The 14,878-nt window shown below is 37.3% G+C and overlaps 1 long non-coding RNA gene across 1 annotated transcript; it reads left to right on the forward strand.

The window, feature by feature from the left end:
* The first annotated feature begins 10,379 nt into the window (after nt 1–10,379).
* On the forward strand, nt 10,380–11,993 carry LOC114837652. The gene is made up of 3 exons (XR_003781069.2): nt 10,380–10,466; nt 11,715–11,756; nt 11,903–11,993. It is a non-coding gene; the product is annotated as an uncharacterized LOC114837652 (long non-coding RNA).
* Nucleotides 11,994–14,878: the final 2,885 nt, after the last annotated feature.

Here is a 14,878-nt window from a genome sequence, read left to right on the forward strand (position 1 = left end):
TGTACAGGCCTCCCGCCACAACTGCAGTTCATGAAAATTCCACTAGAGGGTTTCTCGCTCCACCGAACTCAAACTGGAGGAGAATCAGGTTTTGTAGAGTTGGGCAGCTGAGGTGACTGTCGTTTATATTGCCTGTGGACAGTTGTACCGCCCAATTGTACGCCCAATGGGTCCGCCCATACTATTCGGTCCTGGACCCCCGAAGTCAAAAATGTTGACATTTACTAGGCAAATGTACATGTTCTACCGCCCAATTGTACATCTTATGAGAACACCCATAGACTTCAGTCAGAGAACCCTGGAGTCAAAATTTTGACATTTACTGTGCAAATGTACTTATAATACTTCTCAATTGTTTGCCCGATGGGATCACCCATAATACTCTTCACTCCATACTCCCCCATTCCAAATTATGACATTTACTGGGCAAATGTACTTAGAATACTTCCCAATTGTACACCCAATGAAATTACCCCATAATACACCTCACTCCATATTCCCCCAGTCCATATATTGACATTTACTGGACAAATGTACTCATAGTACGTACCAGTAGTACTCCCAATTGAATTACCCCATTTTACACTTCACTCCATACTCCCCCAGTCCAAATTTTGACATATACTGGGTAAATGTACTTATAATACCGCCTAATTGTACATGAGAAGGAGACTTCTTAAAGACATGGGAGATGGATTTTACAAGTGTACATGAAGAAGCAAATGTATTACACATTATTATTAAGCATTTTAAGCCTTTTCTACATTGTACGAATGGGCAGTATTTCCTACCCATTCATTTACATTACAAATGGCACAAGTCAGGAAGGCTGACTCCTGTACATTTGCAATGTGTATGAATGGGTAGGAAATACTGCCCAACTGTACATGAGAAGGAGACATTCTGGACAGGGTGCAGAGTGATAAAGGAGGCACTGTGTCATAGAGGGAGGCATGGACTGATGGAAGAAGGGTAGAGAGAGATATTGGAGGCACAGGGTCATAGAGGAGGTGTGGAATGATGGAGGTGGTCCCCATGGATATAGGAGGCGCAGTGTTATTGAGGAGGCATGGACTGATGGAGGGGCGGAGATCAGGAGGATGTGCAGAGTGATATAGGAGGCGCATGGTCATAGAGGAGGTGCGGTATGGTGGGGAGATCAGGAGGAGGTGTGTAGTGCTATAGGAAGAGCGGAGTCGCAGAATGATGGAGGACTAATGAAGTGATGGATGAGGGGCAGAGGCGAGCAGCAATAGAGGTGTAGACAAGAGGTACAGTAGATGAAGAGCAAAGTTAGAGTTCCCCTGATGCACCACATCGAAAATGGCTTGTCTGTGAGAGATAAAGGTCAAAATAGGTCACCCAATGGATTCCATTGGGCGAAACAGCTTTGGGGGACGGGGTCACACATGACATCCGGTGGATGCAGGACGAGGCCACCCTGTGATGAACATATCCGAAGAACAGCTCTTTACGACACTCGGAAACCTGTGTTGAGTAGCCAATGTATTGTCAATGGGATGACTTGCAAAAAGTTTCGGGGGTCAGATGTGACTTCCTGTGGACGCATGAGGCTACAGATCGTACCAGGTAGACTAGGCCCACCCCCGATGAAAATATCCGAAGTACAGCTCTTTACGACACTCGGAAACCCGTTAAAGCTTGAGGTGAAATTTGAGGAGTAGGCAATGTATTGTCAATGGGAGAAACAAAGTGTACAATTGCAGAAGGAAAAACTGTACACAGCTGGCATAACTGTGTGGATGATTCATCACCCCATTCCCCCGAAGGAGCACGTCGAAAACGGTGTGTCTATGAGCGACCTACAGGCCGCAATATGTCAAAAACACATAAATCACTACTACACAGGATGTGTTTCGGGCCTTGTTTACGTCCAGGGCCTGCGTAATACATTGCCAGTGGCAATGTATTACACAGCAAATGTACAGTCCAAGAAAAACACAACAAGAGTACACCGTCCACAAGCAATGTTCATGAAAGGGGAGAACATACCTCATACCTGTTAGGGGTTCCCCTCTGTGCATTGCTAATGTACAGGAGTTACCTTAACTGACTCTTGTACATTTGCAATGTATTTGATGTTTCCTTCAAATGTACAATTGGGCAGTATTTCCTACCCATTCATTTACATTGCAAATGTACACGAGTAGGTAAGGACATGTCCTGTACATTTGCAATGTAAATGAATGGGTAGGAAATACTGCCCAATTGTACATTTAAGAAAAGCCTTAAAATGCATAATAATAATGTGCAACACATTTGTTTCTTGATGTACACTTGGAAAATCCAACTCCCATGTCTTTAAGATGTCTCCTTCAAATGTACAATTGGGCAGTATTTCCTACCCATTCATTTACATTGCAAATGTACACGAGTAGGTAAGGACAAGTCCTGTACATTTGCAATGTGAATGAATGGGTAGGAAATACTGCCCAATTGTACATTGAAGAAAAGCCTTAAAATGCATAATAATAATGTGCAACACATTTGTTTCTTGATGTACACTTGGAAAATCCAACTCCCATGTCTTTAAGATGTTTCCTTCAAATGTACAATTGGGCAGTATTTCCTACCCATTCATTTACATTGCAAATGTACACGAGTAGGTAAGGACAAGTCCTGTACATTTGCAATGTAAATGAATGGGTAGGAAATACTGCCCAATTGTACATTTAAGAAAAGGCTTTTCTTTTGCCCAGTACATTTCAAAATTTGGACAGGGGGAGTATGGAGTGAAGTGTATTATGGGTATATCCATTGGGCATACAATTGGGAAGTATTGCATGTACATTTGCCCAGTAATAATCACAAATTTTGACTGGGGAAGTATGTCCTGATGTGTATTATGGGGAATCCCATTGGGCGTACAATTGGGAAGTATTGCGTGTACATTTGCCCATTAAATTACAAATTTGGAGTGGGGGTGTATGGAGTGAAGTGCATTATGGGTAATTCCATTGGGCGTACAATTGAAAAGTATTGCGTGTACATTTGCCCAGTAAATTACAAATTTTGACCGGGGGAGTATGTCCTAATATGTAGAATGGGGAATCCCATTGGGCGTACAATTGAGAAGTATTGCGTGTACATTTGCCCAGTAAATTACAAATTTTGACCGGGGGAGTATGTCCTAATATGTAGAATGGGGAATCCCATTGGGCGTACAATTGAGAAGTATTGCGTGTACATTTGCCCAGTAAATTACAAATTTGGACTGGGGGAGCATAGAGTGAAGTGCATTATGGGTAATTCCATTGGGCGTACAATTGAGAAGTATTTTGTGTACATTTGCCCAGTAAATTACACATTTTGACCGGGGGAGTATGTCCTAATGTGTAGTATGGGGAATCCCATTGGACGTACAATTGGGAAGTATTGCGTGTACATTTGCCCAGTAGTCCCAGGTGCCCAGAGCCCAGAGTGCTACCCAGGTATGGGGACCAGAGGCTGGGAGAGGGGAACCAGAGGAAGGGCAATCTCCATGACTCCTGTAGCCAGGAAATTGGGTGTACAAATTGGAAGTAAATCATGTACATTTGCCCAGTAAAACAGAGTGTGGGTAACCAGGTGCCCAGAACATTTTCGGAAATCAGACTAAGTCCAGAGTTTGGGTAACCAGGTGCCCAAAAGTGGATTTGTGTTTCCTGGTGTCCATGGTTCCTGGGGCCGCGGCTATCTTGGTTTAGTCAGTGGAGGGTGCTTAAGAGAGGGTACCCTGGCCCTCAGGGAGCGCCAGGTTATGGAGGTGGGCAGGCCCAGGCTGAGTGAGCCCAGAATGCTGCCCAGGTAGGGAAACAGAGGCTGGGAGAGAGGGGGACCAGAGGGAGAGAGGTGGACCAGAGGCTGGGAGAGGGGGACCAGAGGTAGGGCAATCTCCATGACTCCTGTAGCCAGGAGATTGGGTGTACAAATTGGAAGTAAATCATGTATATTTGCCCAGTAAATGAAACATTTGGACTGGGGGAGTATGGAGTGAAGTGTATTATGGGTAATTCCATTGGGCGTACATTTGGCAAGTATATTATGTACATTTGCCAAGTATTGTTCAAAATTTGGACTGGGGGAGTATGTTCCCATGTGTTCTAATGATAATCCAATTTTGTGTACATTTGCAATGTATTACACTGCCACCGGCAATGTAATACACTGAAAATGTACATTTGCCCAGTAAATTTCAAAATTTGGACTGGGGGAAGTATGGAGTGAAGTGTATTATGGGTAATTCCATTGGGTGGTCTTTTGGCAAGTATAGCTTGTACATTTGCCATGTATTGTTCAAAATTTGGACTGGGGGAGTATGTTCCTATGTGTTCTATTGATAATCCAATTTTGGGTAACACTTTACATTAAGTCTACATTCATTAGATGTAATAACTTTTTAATTAACGCATTTACAACATAGTAGATACTATTAAATACTATGTAAATAACATGTAATTACTATGTAATACGGGTTTATCTGTATCAGTTATTACACAATTGGAACAAAGTGATGTAATTACAAACATGATTGTTCCACACGTGTAATTACTAATGATTTATTTATCTGTAATTACAAGGTGTGTAGTTACATGTGTAACTAACATGGGCTGTAATTACACTTTTGTAATTTCAATGTGACACTGTTAACAATGCATTTTGAAGTTTAACCTTGTTACATGTAACTACATTAACCTTGTTACATGTAACTACATACGTTCTTATCACCAATGTTAGTCTAGGACACAAGGCAAACCCTATCATTATCTTCAACTATCTTATTTGATTGTTGAGCAGTGTCTTTGCAGTTGATATTCATCTAACTATAATGTACCTACACAAAGTGTGAAATGAAAGACATTTAATTATCCCTTTCATCATAGCTGCACTGTAAGTCAAATGTTTCGAAAAATATTTGGTGTTCATGTATTAAGGAACAACACTTGGTTAATTTGTTTTTATTCCGATCCCTTTGAAAGTACAGTACAATATAGAATGATAATATCATTAGAAATAACAATGCAATGTCACAGGCAAACACCAAATATAGTATATTTCATTCTGAAAGTGTTAATATTGTTCTCCATGTCAGAGTAAGAAATATTAAGTGTACTACAAAATAATTTCTATGTTGTTACACAATGCAAAACTTAATCAAATGTCAGTTACTATGCAATTGCATTGTATTTACAATGGTATTACAAAGGAACAAGTGAATTAATGTAAAGTGAAACAAGACCGATTTAAACATCAAGTACTATGCAGTTACTATGTTACAGCAACCACAGGGAATACGTTGTGATCTGGGAGTGAAAAATGGGTTAGCTTAACTAATTGTAATTAAAAATTAATATCAATGCAGTTACACATTACAACACTCAATCCTATGTCAATTAGTATGTACCTACATTGTAATTACAATTTTATTAAAAAGGAACGAGTGAATTAATGTAAAGTGAAACAAGAACAATTTCCATATGAAGTACCATGTAGTTACTATGTTACAGTGATCACAGGGAATACATTGTGATCTGGGAGTGAAACATGGGTTAGCTTATGTAAATGTAATTACAAAGTAGTATCAATGCAGTTACACATTACAACACTCATTCCTATGTCAATTACTATGTACCTACATTGTAATTACAATGTTATAAAAAAGGAATGAGTGAATTAATGTAAAGTGAAACAAGATCCATTTACGCATTAATTGCGATTTAGTTACTATGTTACAGCGACCATAGGGAATAAGTTGTGATCTGCAAGGGAATAAAGGGTTAGATCACATTAAATGTAATTCAAATGAAATCAATCTTGTTAGACATTACGCTCAATAAAATGTCAATTAGTATGTATTTACATTGGAATTACAATGTTATTACAAAGGAATAAGTGATTTAATGTAAAGTGAATAAAAGAAAATCAATATAATCCAGATTTTTTTTTATTCTTTGTTCATATTGCAAAACCACAAACTTAAATAATTTCAATCAGATTTTATATAATTGTAATTAGTCTATGTTATTGTAACTAAAACTTTAGAAGACAAACAGTGCTTGTAGTTCAGATCAGTGGAAATGTAAATTAGTTTTTAGTTGTTTTATTGCATCTTTAAGTGTTTTAAAAGTGTACTAAATAAAGTGTTATTCAATTTAAAATTGTATATATCAAAATCTCTACTAAAAACAAAAGTAGACTTACAACAGCATTGCACAATTTATGTTAGCTCCACTCCTAATTGACCTGTATATATATATTTTTATCTATAAGGACATTCACTTGCACTTGCAATGGCCCCTCCAAACATGTGGCCCCTCCAAAATGTACCAAACATGTCCTTTTTTTGCTCCTAAGGAAAATACCAATGCGAATCCTAGTCAACTTTTAATCATACTCAACAATACAACAAACAGTCTATAGCCATATTAAAATTATGAATAAATAAAGAATAACTATTTTCTTATTTAATCACAGATGGGTTTTAAAGATGCATATAACTGAGATTTTCAGATTTCTCAGAGTGGATACATTGATTGGATGTCTTTTAGGAGTTGACAGAGTACTCCATTCTTATTTTACTTACCCAACCAGTACATCCACTCAATTAAATGTAGATGTTTTTTTTAAAACTTTTTGCTCCGATTACCCCTTAGTCTCCAGACCTGCCCCTTTATTGTCTGCCATGCTCTTTCAATGTGTTGTGTGTGGCATCCACTTTGAGGATCCACAAAGTTGTTGGTGTGATTTACTGTTTGGTGATTGTAGCCCAGCCTATTCAGAGACCTGACATATGCTCTCCAACAGTCATTCAAAATGGTGGAACCTCTTCGCACATGTCTTCTGATGATAGGGATCAAGGTTTCCTGAGAACGGTCCTTCACCATTTTAAGGATTGGGCGTCGTCTGTTGTGTTTGACCTCCAGCATCCCAAACACCCATCCCTCTCTTCTCCACGTTGGACCCATCCTTCCACGATTGTACTAAAATAAAAGGACATGCAAGACAATGTAATTTGAGCCTCACAATGTGCAATATTTTTTATGTATGAAAGATCCAATCAAGATACATGTTTAAAATCAGACAGTGGTTTGTCATTTAAGCTAACAGTTAATTTAGTTGACTTAAAAAAATCTCCAGTATTACAGTGTATGTCCAGGCGAGTACTGAGGAACACGTATAGACATATTTCAATTACAGGTATGTTATCACTTTCTATTAGTTCAAAAGCCCAGACACTGGGTTGCCATGTCAAAGTTATAATTCTATACCTTTCTCTTGTGCGAGGACTTGGATTCGTCAATCACAACAAATCTCCAAAGTGATCTGGATCCAATTTTAAAACCCTTTCTCCTTTTGAATCTCCTCAAGGCTTTGTTGCAAACCTTGAGAAGAGGTAAGACATCTTTTATTGATATTGGAATACGATTCAGGGGAGCATGAAATAAAATACAATCTAGAAATAAAATCTAATTCATTATTCTAAATTGCCCTAAACTGACACTGCTCCCTCAATCATTTGGAAATAAACATGTTATGTACAATATGGGTACCATCATGAACCTTAGTTAATGTATTACTGAATTGAACAAACATTCAGCATGTGTCTTAATTCAAGATTAACTTATTACCAGTTTCCAATATATACGTATGTAGATATTCACATGAGTAAAAATATATGTTCACAATTTAAAAGTTACTGAATCTGTTAACACTATTTATCTGCATCACAATTATTTTAACTAGCTACTAAACTTTTCAGTTTTAACAAACAAATGAATCATTGTTAAAGGAGGTACCCCTATCAGAAATTTTTACCACACACTGTAAGTTGGTCTGCTACTAAAGCATACATTTGGTTAATGATTCATAATTGTGTTTTGTGAATAGGCAATTTGAACTATGAAAGTGACATTGCTTTTCTCACCTTCCTCAGGATTTTTGTCATTCTGGTTAGCGTCCTTGAGCTCTTGGCGATACCATCCTCCATCATGTCAACTTGCCTCAATTGTAGGCCCTGTGCAAATCTGAAATTTTTTATAAAAGAATTTGCAAATGTCATATTACTTGGAACGTACCTCATGTTTTTATAATGTGATTGATCTTTGTCTAAGCCTCAGTTGATTATTATTGAATAATTAATTTAAGTTATTGACCTACCGATAAATGAATGTTAACCAATCTGTAAGGGTAACCCGAGAATGGCTAAATATTGATAATGTAATAAAATATTTAAATTCATTGTAAGCAGTGTGCGAGTTGTATATAGTATACAAACTATAATAAAACATGTTCATGCAGTGCCAGTCTTGGATGTCTGGCGCACACAGGTCCTGCATGCCTACACGCTGTGAGACCAAAGGTTCTTGAACACTGCCCCAACACTGACAAATATCTTTCCTACATAGTTGGCTGATGTATTTAAAATGTTGGCATAAAATGAGATATCTGCACACTGCACAACATTGACCAACATGACAGTAGGCTATTGTAATGCTAGCTATCCACAAAAACAACCTTTTGATCTATGTTAGGGCATTGTGCATGCACCAAAAACTACAACCTAAATAAATGTAGCTACATTTCAAGTAATATTTTTTCTTTCACAAATTGCACTAAGCTTATCAGTGCAAATTGCAACATGAGGCTTGACTACGTTTTGTTTTTATGAGCTACATTAAAATAACTTACCATATATATCCATCTCTGCATCTATGCTTGACCATTTTCTGCTTGTGGTGACAGATAGGACATCGCATAGACTTTTTCAGCAGTCCTTTCTTCTGGAGGTATTTTATAATCTTTTTTTTATTTCTTCTGGCGTGTTTTGCTGACAATACATGAAGCAGTGCATGGGGCATGACGAATTCAATGGCATTTGGATTTAAGCGGGAGGTTTAAAATCTTATCCTGTGTCTTGCAGTTACAAGTTGAAAATTGTCAAAACTGTCGTAAAGAAATCAAAGTAAATGGCTACACCTACGTCAGAAGCAGGTATTCTTCAGTGAGTGAATTCAGGTAAATAGCTATAAGTAAGTATAATTATAAGTATGAATATTTTAATCTTGTCATTGTATAATATTTTTTATCCAGTTATTTTGTTTTTCTTCAAATGCACCGATGTTTGTGAATGTCTAGGACCGTCTCTATCTCTCCCTACCTGTCGAAATTAGCTAGCTAGCTACTAGCTAACATACTGGCTAGCTAAAGTAGCCAAGCTAGCTAGCTACATAGTAAAGATAGTTTTCCTCACTTTGTCCCTTTGAGTTAACTTAAATTCAATTAGCGATGGAAATGACAACTGCCTGCTGTTCTACAAAGCTAGCTATCTAGCTAGCTAGTAAGAAAAGCGAGCTAACTATGTCGGGCTTGCCAGCTTAGCTGGCGCTAGCTACCCGGCTAGCTAGCTAGCTAACGTTTTTGTTCAACTTCTGGCCAAAATTTTATTAGTCATGTTTAACAAAGTTGCCACGTTTAGTCTATCCACCTAGCTAAATACACCTTGATCTTAGCTATGTTTCTGTAGAAGCACATCGATTGTCAAGGTTAAGATGGCCCAATACAATGTTATATGTCAGTGCAGTAACTTTGCTTAGGTATTTAGTTAACATTAGCTAACTTAGTAGTCTCAGCTGTTAAATTGACCAATTTAACTATCTAGGCAAATCTATTTGCAAAGTTGTTTTAGCTAACATTTTGGTTACACCTCATTTTAAGGGGCCTTTTTAAAGTGCAGTTACATAATTACTTACATTGCAAAATGTGTTTCAGTGCAAATATGCACACACATTTTGTGTGGCTTGTTTGTATGTACGTATAAAGCATGTGTGAGCTAAAGTCATGTTTTTGTTTGTCTATAGAATGCCACGTAGTACGCGTTCTAAAAAAGTGCTTGTTAGCACAGTGGGGGATGATGGCATGGCATCAAAAAATGTGCTGGATGAGTTGACTGAAGTGGTGGATGTTGAAGTCCAGCAACGAGAGGGCCAGGAACCACCTGTGGTTACTGTGATGGAGGATGTAGACACACTCAATGAATCCTTTGATTCAGGTGGCAAGTATTACTTCAATCATTCTGTATAATCCATAGAATGTGAAATATCTGAGGCCATAAAGGCTTCAGACTTTGTAGGCTTTATAAGAATAAGACGTACTCCAGCCTGTCTGTGAGAAGTTAATGGAAACAGCACCACCATGTGACAACACCTGTAGCTACCACCCAGCCCAACAATTTATTTCGGGGAAACACCAACCTTTAACACCAATAGGTTTCGTATTGATTATTTGTGGTTGGGGAGCTGTATGACGAATCTAATGTCATTGTTGATCTTGTATCAATCTTTGAATTTTAGATGCTGCATCAAGTTACACCAACAATAAAAACATGAAAATGAAGATGCTCAAAATGAAAATAAAGGCATTGGAGGAAGAGAGGGACTTCCTCCGAACAACTATTACCCAGCTGACTGGTTAGTAACATCTTCATGCAAGCCCAAATTCATATATGCGAATAGTAGGGTTGATAACCGAACTGGTTCGCAACTTAAGGGTACACTATTGGTTTTTGAGGTCACATTTACATGAGCTCAGTTAGAGACATTCGCTTTTCTTAACTGGCTCCACTTTGGCGAATCACAGCCTTCAAAGGCAGGAAACAACATGGCTGAATGAAGGTTTGGCCTCAATTTACAGTGGATATAAAAAGTCTACAAACCCCTGTTAAAATGCCAGGTTTTTGTGATGTAAAAGAACGAGATAAAGAGGAATCATGTCAGAACTTTTTCCACTTATAATGTGACCTATAATGTGAATAATTAAATTGAAAAACAAACTGAAATCCTCGAGGAGGAAAAATGACAAATAAAAACCTTACAATGACCCGGTTGCATAAGTGTGCACATCCTCGTATAACTGGGGATGTGGCTGTGTTCAGAATTAACCAATCACATTCAAACTTATGTTAAATAGAAGTCATTACACACCTGCCCTCATTTAAAGTGACTGATTAATCACAAATAAAGTTCAGCTGTTCTAGTAGGATTTTCCTGACATTTTCTTAGTTGCATCTAAGAGCAAAAGCCATGGTCCACAGAGAGCTTCCAAAGCATCAGAGGGATCTCTTTGTTGAAAGATATCAGTCAGGAGAAGAGTACAAAATAATGTCCAAAGCATTACACATACCATCGAACACAGTGAAGACAGTCATCATCAAGTGTAGGAAATATGGCACAACAGAGACATTACCAAGAACTGGACGTCCCTCCAAAATTTATGAAAAGATGAGAAAACTGGTCAGGGAGGCTTCCAAAAGGCCTACAGCAACATTAAAGGAACTGCAGGAATTTCTGGCAAGTACTGGCTGTGTGCTACATGTGACAACAATCTCCTGTATTCTTCATATGAATGGGATATGGGATAGGGTGTCAAGACGGAAGCCTTTTCTTACAATGAAAAACATACAATCACAAGATTTAAATAAAAAATACTGAGTAATAAAAACCGATTTATATAGGATAATTAATGGAAGGAGGGTCCTGGAATTTTACAGAGTACTGATGTCAGTTCATGTCAGAACTTTCTCTTTATTTGCTGTGGACAAAATGACCCCTTCTAGGCGCTTCTAATGTTAACTCCCAAAAGTAAATTTTCAGTTGTTGTTTTTTACTGTTGAACCCATTGTAACCAATCATCTCTTCACTGATTTCCTTTTATTTTAGGACAAAGAACTTCTTCAGGACCAAGTCCTAGCTCATCTGTGGGTAAGTTTTTCTACGTTGTTTAAACCTTCAATATTTAAGATATTATAACACTTTTTAACTGTTTCTGCGGTTTTACCAGTGCTTTATTTGATCAAAAAGTCCGTAGCTGCCTCTATTAATGATTTAACTCTCAATTTCTATTTCAGGTGACAACATTGCCAAGCTTGAGGATCAGTGGGATGACAGCTCTGATTCTTCGAGCTCTGATAGCTCTTCATCCACAGACAGCGAAATAGAAAAGAAAAAGAAAAACAAGCAGAAGAAGAAAAAGAACAAAAACAAGAAGGAAAAAAAGGAAACTAAAAAAGGGAGAGGTATGTTTAGATTATGCATTTTTTAAGTTAAAGCGCTGTATTAAAGCATTTTGTTGTGGTGCAGTTGCTTCTTAAAGGATATGTTTTCTACTTTTTAACCTTATGTACCGAATACCTAGTGTGATCCTAGTATGTAGAAATGTGTCTTGTAATCTTTGGGCTGCAATCGATGTGAACGGGCCAACTTATACAGCATTTGAAAATATGACACATTCTGTTTTACAAAATGGGAAGCCCATGGTGTATTGATATAGGTCTCAATATGTTCCTTGGAATTTTTGGGGCCAAACGATCATAATATCAATAGTTATCACGGTTAATTCTAATGTACTACCTGCTGCCACGAGGATGAATCTCAGAGGCTTTATTAAAAAAAAGATAAGGAGACAAAGGAGCTCTGTATATATACATAAAACATATGGACCTATTCAGTGTACATTTTTTGGGGCTAGTAATTCCACATCTACAGTGCAGTGCGTCTCGGATAACAGCTGTTTTACTCCAGGCTTTGTTTACATCTACGCGTACTCCACCTCTATGATTTTTATGGGTAGGCCAATTTGCCAAGTCTGAATTGTGTGCCAAATCCTTCCAGAGAAAGTTTAGAGTCCACAGTTATATCGTCCAACCACTTCTCCATAAGCATGATGTTAGCATCTTGTATGTCCATATCAGTACACTTTTGCATTCCTGTTTTGTAAAACTGAATGTATCATATATTTTCAAACTCTGTAGAGGTTGCTGCATTCACTTTCTTCGTTTCTCTGTTGTAGAGTGCAGGAAAATGTAAAAATACATCTAAACTGAAATACTTGAAAATAATGTCTTTACATACTAGGAGCATGCTAGATAATCAGTAAATAAGCCCCAGGGATAATAAGCTCCAAACAGATTTTTTGAAAACTACTGCTTACTCCCATTGATATGTACATGGGATTGCATAGCATTGCTATCACCCCGTTATTCTTATGCAAAACACCTGACCACCCCAGAATAACATCCTGACCACACCAGTGTTTGTCAACAGCAAAGACCCCAGAAGATATCCTCAGAAGATACAAGATGGTCCTGGCAGCATACAAAAGGAAGGGAAGTATGGCTGCTGCATTCCAAACCGTGGGTGTTGACAGAAACACCGTGGCCATGAGTGCACCACTAGCAGAGATAATGATTGCGGCACCAGAGTTCTTCAAAAAACAGCCAGCTTTTGAATGTGGTAATGATACACTGAACCAATATGTGAGAAGGATCAACAAAAATGCAACAGCTGAGGTGAGCAATGTGATCAAAGAAAAGATGAAACAAAATGAACTGCTCCCAATCACTTATACATTTAAGTGACCACGAAGTATGCAAATGCTTGCACTCACACACTCTGAGACATGCTTTAATCAGATAAACATGTTAAGATACATTCTGTTCTGGCTGTTTGTTGTCTTGCTATCCATCTGAGTTTATATACAATCTATCTTGCCCACATACATTGGATTTTACACACCTGAAACATGTTTTTAATTTTGGGAATATAAATTGAATATAGATTCAAATTTTTTCTGTACATTGTTTTCTGTATATTAGTTTGTAAATATCCTAAGAGACTAGTTTCATATTTTTTATGTAATTAAATGTATTTGTGGTTCAGTGGTATAGGTCTTTACATAATTGTAAAAATCCATGAAAGACGTTCTTCAGAGGTAAATGAAGAGCCCTCACTTGTGGAATAACCCCCATATGTGTAATAATGTACCACAATTACATGTAATTACGTGGTAGTTCCTGTGTAACTATAGTGCTGTTACTACATATAATGCCACATTGTTCAAGGCAACAGATATACACATGGTGTAGAGTGTAAGATTTTTTTTAAACGTAATTTTTCCTTTTAATACTCTCTTTAGATTTTGGGTTTGTGTGGTCTCTGGAAACGTAGGTTGCGATGGGCGATTAGCAGAAATAATAATGTTGTAGAAATGGAATGGTAGTAATAATATTCTTCTGCCTCATGTTTAAGAATGAAAACAAGTCTATAGTGTAGTTTAAGCCGTTTGATATTTAACCTCTTTTGTAATTGTTTTTCGTGCAAAATAAAAATAACGCACCATGTTTACACCTGACTTCAGAGTATTCTTGAATAGTAAATTTGTCCTCCATGATTAATTGTAGATGTTACTACATTGAAGTGCTAGACCATGTGTACCAAATATATATTGAAAAATACTTTTCTTTGCAGGAACTACTTTTCTTTGCAATACTGCATAGGTTTTTTTTGTCTTAGTAACTACATACTACTTGTACTACATGGTCATTGACATTTTATTAACCAGTAAAATGGTTAACAATATTCATATTACCTTGTAATTACACTTACCATAATCAAACTCATTATTCCCTTGCAGATCACAAAGTATTCACTGTGGTCTCTGTAACATAGTAATTACATAGCACTTAATGTGTAAATGGATATTGTTTCACTCTACATTAATTCACTCATTCCTTTGTAATAACATTGTAAATCCAATATAATTGCATACTAATTGAAATGTTATTGAGCGTTGTAATGTCTAACAATATTGATTTCATTTGAATTACATTTAATGTGATCTAACCCTTTATTCCCTTGCAGATCACAACTTATTCCTTATGGTCGCTGTAACATAGTAACTAAATCACACTTAATGCGTAAATGGATCTTGTTTCACTTTACATTAATTCACTCGTTCCTTTTTATAACATTGTAATTATAATGTAGGTACATAGTAATAGACATAGGATTGAGCGTTGTTATGTGTAACTGCATTGATACTACTT

This window comes from Esox lucius, unplaced genomic scaffold (genome assembly GCF_011004845.1).
Source record: "Esox lucius isolate fEsoLuc1 unplaced genomic scaffold, fEsoLuc1.pri scaffold_44_arrow_ctg1, whole genome shotgun sequence".
NCBI classification, from domain to species: domain Eukaryota; kingdom Metazoa; phylum Chordata; class Actinopteri; order Esociformes; family Esocidae; genus Esox; species Esox lucius.